The sequence below is a fragment of the Pteropus vampyrus genome, unplaced genomic scaffold (assembly GCF_000151845.1).
Source record: "Pteropus vampyrus isolate Shadow unplaced genomic scaffold, Pvam_2.0 Scaffold31, whole genome shotgun sequence".
Classification (NCBI taxonomy): Eukaryota; Metazoa; Chordata; class Mammalia; order Chiroptera; family Pteropodidae; genus Pteropus; species Pteropus vampyrus.
In genome coordinates this window covers 9,474,968-9,483,207 of record NW_011888812.1, presented here as the reverse complement: position 1 = coordinate 9,483,207, position 8,240 = coordinate 9,474,968, and the positions used below count along the sequence as shown (strand labels likewise).

At 53.1% G+C, this 8,240-nt stretch overlaps 1 non-coding gene across 1 annotated transcript; it reads left to right on the top strand.

Moving 5' to 3' along the window:
- The first annotated feature begins 5,274 nt into the window (after positions 1-5,274).
- Positions 5,275-5,393, top strand: LOC111737871. Its single transcript, XR_002779592.1, has one exon. It is a non-coding gene; the product is annotated as a 5S ribosomal RNA (ribosomal RNA).
- The last annotated feature ends 2,847 nt before the right edge of the window (positions 5,394-8,240 follow it).

Sequence of the window (8,240 nt, the reverse complement as noted above, 5' to 3'; positions counted from 1 at the left end):
TGTTCCAGGAGAGACTACGCCCCTGTTCTGTGTTCTGGGTCTCATCTCTTCAACCACAAAACCGCCTTGCCCAGCATTCAGACCCTGAACAAGAGGGTGCACTTCTGGTCAAGGAAGACCCTGGGTTGGGGGCTGGAGGTGCCGTGAGCTCAGGAGGCAGACCAGAGCACTTCAACACCAGAACACTAACAGGCTTTCCTAGAACCTCCCTATCCAACAGGCCAACCCCGCACCCCACCCCACTGCCCTGCCTGCTGGCCCCACTGCACCTGCTCACCCCCAGCCCTGGGCTCCACCTGGTTTGGTGTGCATGGGACATTTGGGAGAATTCTGTTGGGGAAGTTGGGGAGAATTCTGAGCCTTTTCCCAAATAAGACCAAGAGATTGAGGCTTAGAGCAAGAGAGACCCACAGTCCAAGGTCACCCAGGAGAGGTGGTGGCCCAGCCCCCAAGGGAGCCAGGAGGTTCACACTCTCTGCCTCTTGCTTCAGTCAGACCAAACAGAGCTCAATGAAGCTGACCCCCAAACTTCCCCCCTCCCCACCGGCCCCCCACACCCCTACCAGCGCTCCCACTGATCCTCCAACCAGCTGTCATTGTCTGGGCTCGAATCCATCTTCAGCACCAGCTGCATGGAGAGCCCGGCCCAGCCAGGGGGCTGCGGGAACCCAGGGCCGCCCTTTCATGCCCAGAAGGGTAAGGGGGCCAGGGCTCAGGGCAGGGCTGGGGCCTCGGGCCTCTACAGCCGGGGCCTGCCTTTTTGCATCCTGCCGGCTGCAGAAGCCTGAGGAGCTCATTAAAAATAGATGGGCCGGGAGAGGAAGCAGCGGCTGCCGACCCGGGCCCAGCCCCAGCTCTTCCCAGCCCAGCCTTCAGCTGCAGGCAGCTTCCTCCCCCGGCCCGTTGCGCTGCAACCGCTGTCGCTGCCGCCTCCCCCACGGGATCAGGTTACTGCAATCAATGCCACCGGCTCCACCTGCCCTTCCAATGCCCCTGTCGGGGGCCGCGGTGGCCCCCGTCCCTGGCCCAGGCTTACAAGCGGATGGCAGAAACCTGGGCTGTTTTCCCCCCAAAAGCCACCCCCTGATCTGCTTTAAAGGGCCAGCACCACACTCAAGGTGCCTGATGGCCAGATTGGGGTGGGGGGGCTTCCAAAATTCTCCATGAATGAATGGCTCATCCATACTGCTACACGCTCAGGCCCCATAGCTCAGCAGGGAGGCTTCTGTGGGCCCAGGCGGGGCGGGTCTGGGCTGTGTCTACTGCCCTCTCGATGCAGGACAGAACCCTGACCACGCCCAGGGCTCCATCCTTCAGCACTCAGGAAGTGTCTAAGGGCACAGGAGGCTCCATATCCAGGATAAGTACAGACTGTGTGGACTCCTCTTAGCAGGGCTGGAAGGGCGGCCTGGGAAGTAATGAGCTTCCTGTCTTTGTGGAGTGACATAAGCAGAAGCTGAAAGGCCCATGGAGGGAATGGCGGACGAGGGGCCTGGAGAGACAAAGTGCTCTTTAAGGCTTCTTCTGGCCTTGAGGATGGTAGGTTCCCAGGGCTGGGGGAAGGTGTGGTATGGAAGTGGGGGTAGGCAGGGGAGGGCAGCCCAGCCCAGAAGCCAGAGCAGTCCTGCTTAGTCTGGTTAGCACAGGGTGACAACTCTGGCCCCAGGATGACAACTGAGTGGCCAGCGCTAAGTAAATGGTTAATACATACTGCCTGCCTGGACAGTCACAGAGAAGGCACCTCTGGGACTCAGCCAGCATTAGGGAGTCGCAGGACCACTGGGTATCTGACCCAGAGGTCCCCTCAGATGCTTCCTGCTCTGCCAGTGACCCCTGTGCACATCCGCATCTCCTCTTCCTCACTGCCTGGCCCTAGTCCAGCTCCTGCCACTGCAGCCCCAGACCTCCCCACTGGCCTGACTGCCTCAGTCTCCCCATGCCTGCACCACTCCACCCACCTACCACTATCAGGCAAAGCTGCCCGAAATACCACCCTTCTGTCTTCCATTCAGGGTTCCCTGCTGGAGGCCGACTCCTTGGCCAGGCTCTTCATGTGATCACCTGTGCCTCCTGCACCTGCCTCCCCAGGCTCTCAACCTGCACTTGCTGGAAGAAGGCTCAGTTAAGCCCACTCCTCCAGGAACCCCTCATGGCCCTCCACGCCAGTGCCTTACAGTCCTTCTGGCCACACTCACTGACCCCTGTCATCCTCTCCCTTGTGGTTGGTGTCGCCATCTGTGTGGATGCAAAGTAGTGTGGTGGAGTAGACAGAACCAGGACTCCATCAGACACCCCAAGCCTGCTTCAAAGGTGGACGGAGCGCATCTTCTACCCTGTGTCCAGCAGGTGATGAATACATCTAGATGTATGTCAACTGACGTCCTTAGTCTCCACCCACTCCTGTGAGGACAGGCCTGCAGGGTCTGGCTTGGATCTGGGCTGGGAGCTTCCCAGCTCATCTCCACATCCTCAGCATCACCCAAGATTCCCACTTCTGGGGACCGCTGGTCTGTGGGCAGGTGGGGACAGCTGTATCATCCTTTACAGATGAGAGAGCCGAGTCCCCTGGGCAGTGGTGGAAAGAGCGCTCTGCCAGGGCTCAAAGGCCTGCACTTGATCCCCAGCTGCCGTGGGGTGGGTTAAGGTTGCTCCCTGTTTTCATAAGTGAGGCAGGACAGTAGACTAGTCACCGTGTCAGAGATTAAATCTCGACTCCTTCACTTTTGAGAAGTGGCTGCTCCATGTTCTGAGCAGCAGCTGTGCCCTGGCCACCAACCTTCTTGATGCCCTGCATCTCCCTCAGTCTTCGCTACAACCTCTGGAGAGGGTTTATTGTGCCCATTTTCCAGATGGGGACACTAAAGCTCAGATGTAAGAAGCTGTAGGTCTCTGGTTTCCCTACCTATAAAATGAGGTCACCCACACGTGCCCACCCATCTCAAGGGTACTGGTGAGGAGTCACAGAGAGAAGCGTTCGTGAATTAGAGTGCCGTGAGCAGGTCAGGACCCAGGATGGAGAAGTCTCCTTTGTAACTCACCCTGCTAACCCTGCCCGCCCAGGCCCTGCCCTCCCACTCACTCCAGGCACTGGACATGTTAAGTCTCCTAGCCAAAGCCCCAGACACCCTTCCTGGAGGAAAAGCCAAACATACCCTTGGTCCCTCCAGGCTTGAGGAAGGCAACCTTGGGGGAGGAAGGGAGAAGAGGAAGGAAAAAAGGAGGGAGGTTCCCTCCTGATCCCACCACCCACCTTCCCCATGGAAACCTGAGCCCTGAGCACCAGGGGGCCAACCAAAGCTGCATCCCACAACCTTCCCACGTAGATCTCCATCCCTGGCCTCTAGATCTGGAGACCTCAGCAGCCACTGCTATCAATCAGAACTGCTCACCTGTTCAGGCGAGACGTCCCAGAGGTCTCATCCATAATAACATTTGGTGACTGTGTCGTGAGTTTGGTCTCTTGAGACCACTTGACCTTTGGCGTCTATCTTTAGATTCGAGGCCCCCTCTTCCTGCATAACCTTATCTCCTCCTACTCCAAGGCCCCAGTCCTTCTGGCCCAGCAGGCTCCTCACTGCATTCTGCACATGCTGTTCTCCAGCCCCCCCTCCCCTCCCTGAGCGCTCCTACATGAACAAACATGCCTTTTGTGTTCTGATGTTTATTGCGTGGCCTTTTCTGTCGTCATGTGCTGCCATCTCTTTCTGTTATCCTCGTTCCACCTACAGCAGACCTACCCCTTTCGAATTGTTGTCTCAGTGCAGTAGCAGGCTGAGTTAGAAGTGTATGCAAAATAAGAAATAAGTGGTAAAGTACCGAGGCTTTAGCTGAGCAAAGCCACATCTGAGCCAGTCATTTGGCTGTCCAGGGGCCATTCTCGTCTTCCTGTTCCTGGCTTTCCTGGAGTGAGGTTAAGATGCCAGCTGAGTGACCTTGGGTCCTGGCCATGGTGCATGGGCCCCTCTCTGGACAGAGAGCATCTGCGGTCCAAGGGTCCAGCCTCTCTCTGCCTTCTGAGTGCTGAGCAAAGAAAGACTTGGCTCCCAGAGGGTTCTCAGGACACTTGTGGATCAGATGCTAAACCTCTAAGCAGGCTCCCCATTTCTCTCTGGCTCCCCTAAAGGCCACTCTCCACTGGGCAACCAAAACCATCTGAAAAGCAAATCTGGCCTTGTCACCCCTCTCCAGCTCAGAATCTGTTAATAGCTCCTCCTGGCCCTTAGGGAAAGTGGCTGAAATTCTCACCTGTGGCCTGAAGGTTCAGCAGAGCTGCCTCTTCCTTGTAGCTTATATCATCACCCCTCCACCCAGCCCCCACCTCCCCACCGCCCAACTCTCTGGGCTCCTGCCCCACAGGCTCCCTCACTAAAGCCTTCTCTGACCTCCCTGATGGGGCCAAATGATCCCGCTACTGGCCTTCCTAGTCCCTCTTGCTGGTGGTTCCAGATCATTATGATTTTACCTTTGGGTTCTGCAACACTAGTAGGCTCCCTTTGGAGGCAGTTGGTTCATGAGGGTTAGATCATGTCTCTCTTGATCAACATGTGTGGTGCCTAACTTAATAAATGTCATTGAATGAATGAACCACTGGAGTTCCCAGGTCCTTGTAGATTTTCTCCTTGAAAATCTCTAAGTCAGTCCCCTTTCAACTCAACTTCCTGTATCCCCACCTCCGGCGTAGTCTGAAGTGGAATGTGTAGGCCTCTGGGAAGAAGGGTCTGGCTGAAACAGCGGGGTGGGGAGAGCCAGGTCCACCTGTATCCTCCAAACCTTCTCTCCACCCCACTCCAGCTCTGGGTGGACACAGGCCAGGCTGGGTTTGTTCCTCTGGTCCAGAATTCCCTTCCGGACCATGTCCACACTGGGGTCATCACTAATGGAAAACTGAATCCAACCCGAGAAACACATCTGAAATCCATACTTTGGGTTGTAATGTGTCCAATCTGTTTAAACTCCTTGGTGCCCATAAGCAGCAAGAACTCTGGAATCTGGTGATTCAACTTCTGAGAAACAATCCCACATATGGAAAACCTTATACACAAAGATGTGTATTGCTCACATCAGCAAACAACCAAACACAACCAAGTAGCCCTGCACTGGGAGGCTGTTTAAATGGCGGCCATCCAGTGGATGGAATATTATGCAGGCTTTCGGACGAGCATTATAAAGTCTGTGTATTGATGTGGAAAACAGCAACTAATGTAATGAGCAAAAAGACAGAATGTGTGACCTTACGGTTTCATGTGATGAATCACACACAGGAAGAAACAGTAAGTCTACGGCCATGCCACCCTGAACATGCCCGATCCGGTCTGATCTCGGAAGCTAAGCGGAGTCGGGCCTGGTTAGTACTTGGATGGGAGACCACCTAGGAAGACCAGGTGCTGTAGGCATAAAAAAAAAAAAAAAAAAAGAAACAGTAACACAGACATGGTTGTGAGATGTGGTGAGACCTGGGGAGATCTTTTCTCTTCAGCTCTCTATGACACACTTTCTGCACCAGGTCACACTGGCCTGGCACCAGGCTCCTAGTCCTGGTTCTGGGCTGCCCGCCGTCTTACAGAGCTGTGAATATGAGGGCAGAGGCCATCATATTCACCCTGGCACTTACTCCCCATCCTTGCTCTAATTCGTGCACAAAGCCCAAGACCCGGTATATCGTAAACACTAAATAAATGCCTATTAAAAGAAGTACTGTTTGTGGCACTGGATGCTCTGTGACAGCACCATGTGCATCTCCAGTGCCAGAGCAAGGCGAGACCCATAGCCAATGCTCCTAGAGATTTTCTGAATGACTACAAGAGTGAGGCCAGGAGACAGAGATGGCATTCTAGAATGGGTAAGAACCCCTAGTGGGGATGTCGGTGACCCAATTTGTGGAATCCACTGGGGCCCCCAGCCTCAACTAGCCAGTCCCAACAATCCAGAGACCAACTTTAAGTCTCTGAACATCAAAGAACTGGGGTGGAAATCCTGCCTCGGCCATGTCTGGGCTGGGTGACACACATCAACACTGTCCCCACACTGAAGGTTCATCAGGAGCTGGCCAGGAGAGGCTGCCCAGGGATTGGGCTGCAGGTGGGGTGGCTCCTCCAGCAGCAGCAGCTTTTCCGCCCCTGTCTGCCCATTAAAATGGGGCTGACTAAACAGGCACAGGGATGGCATTCCTCATCCCGGTCCTGGGCCAGCTCCCTTCGCTCTCCTCTCTGCTGGGGAGCAATGTTCTCTGAGGCTTCAGTGGCCGTCTCTCTAAGATGAGACTCCCAGGGACTTTGGCTCCACCTGATTCTCTCTGATGAGCTCCAGACCCCAAACCAACTGCCTGCTCGAGTCTTCCAACTGGGTCCCCCAGTGACCACTAATCTCATATTCAACAGGTCTAATAGTAATTTCACTTCCTTGTCTCCTAAGCCTCTTCCATTGGGTACCATATCCCCAAGGGGCCTAGCATCATCCTGGACACCTGCCTTTCCTCCTTCCTTATACCAGATCCCTCACCAACAGGTCACCCTCTGAACCCTCCTCCGTCCTCCCCCAGCCTTCCTCATCTGCAGGATGGCCAGCAATCTCCTTGCCTCCCCATCCACTCCCTCCCTAGCAGCCAGAGTGATCTTCCCAAGACATTGATTCGATGCTGTCCCTCCCCGCCTAAACTCTCGCTGTTCCCACTGCTTGTCGGTGAACAGGCCAGGGACCCAACATGGCCTTCAAGTTCTGCATGCCCTGCTACCCACACTCGTGCCAGACGGGGGGAGGGGTGGGCGGGCAGACACCCTGCCTGCTCTCTCTTGTCTTGGGCCCTTCGCCTATGCTGCCCCCTCCTTCTTTATCCCTCCCTTTTTGAGTGATACTCACTTGCCCACCAGGCCTGAGCTGGGAGGACCCTTTCTTGACCCACTGACCCCCAGGCTCCTGACCTTAGTTACTGGACCTACCAGCCTATCTAGTAAGGCCTTTTCTCTCTGACTTCCCTCCGTGTCATCACCTGCATGATGACCAGACCCATATCTGCCTCTGGAGTGTCTGTCTGGTGAGCTTGGCAAAGTGCAAATGTTTGTTGAGTGAATGGACTAGCCAAGCATGTCCCCTTGTGAAGAGATAAGTAAGGAGGTCCCTGCATCTCGCAGTGACCTCTCTCTCATCCCTGAGGCACTGTGGTAGGGTAAAATTACTACTATCCAAGGAGTCATGAGGCCAGGGCTCTGGTCCAGCTTTGCCACTAACTTGCTGTGTGTTCTTGGGGAAGCCACTCAGCCTCTCTGCTTCCTCCAATGTAAAAGGGGAGGAGGTTGGTTCTGGTGAGCTGATTTCTAATGTCTCTTTCACCCATTAATCCACGGCAGGCTGTTTACTTTACTTTTCGTGAGCATCTTCCGTCTCTCCCACATTTGGACTATCCAACTGCCCTCCCCTTCCTTCCACCTACCCAGCTCAATGTAGCCATTGCATCAGTTTCTAAATTCTCTTATGGAGTTTGCTTTATATAGGCATACCTTGGAGATATTGTGGGTTCGGTTCCAGATCACCGCAATAAAATAAATATTGCAATAAAGTATGTCGTGAATTGTTTGGTTTCCCAATGCATATAAAAGTTGTACTTACACTATACTATAGTCTACTACGTATGCAATAGCATTATGTCTAAAAAAACAAGGTACATACCTTCATTTAAAAATACTTTATTGCTAAAAAATGCTAACCATTATTTGAGCCTTCAATGAGTTGTAATCTTCTTGCTGGTGAAGGGTCTTACCTTCAATTGTAAAAAATGCAACAACACTGTGAAGTGCAATAAAATGAGATGTCTGTAATGAATATGTTATCACTTTAATATTAAATTTTAATAATAATTTATACATGTTACAGAATAATTTATACTTGGAAAAATAAGAAGTAACAGAGAAATATGCAAAATAAGTGAAAATCCTTTCCCCATACCATAGCCAGAGATAAATTATTAGTAATTGGTTGGAGCATTTCTATAATCAGAAAAAAAACACATATTTATTTAAACCAACTACCAACAAACAAAGGTTCCTGACCCTTCCAGGTCCACACCATGCTTACCCCTTCCACCAGCTCTCCCCCAGTATTCCGGGGCTCTCTCTTTTCAGGGTGGCTCTGAAATCAGACTACCTGGGTTCAAACCCAGCTCTGCCACTTATCTAACCTCTGTAAGCCCCAGTTTCTTCATCTGCAAAGCGGGCTAATAACAGTACTTGGTTTATACAGTTCTGGTG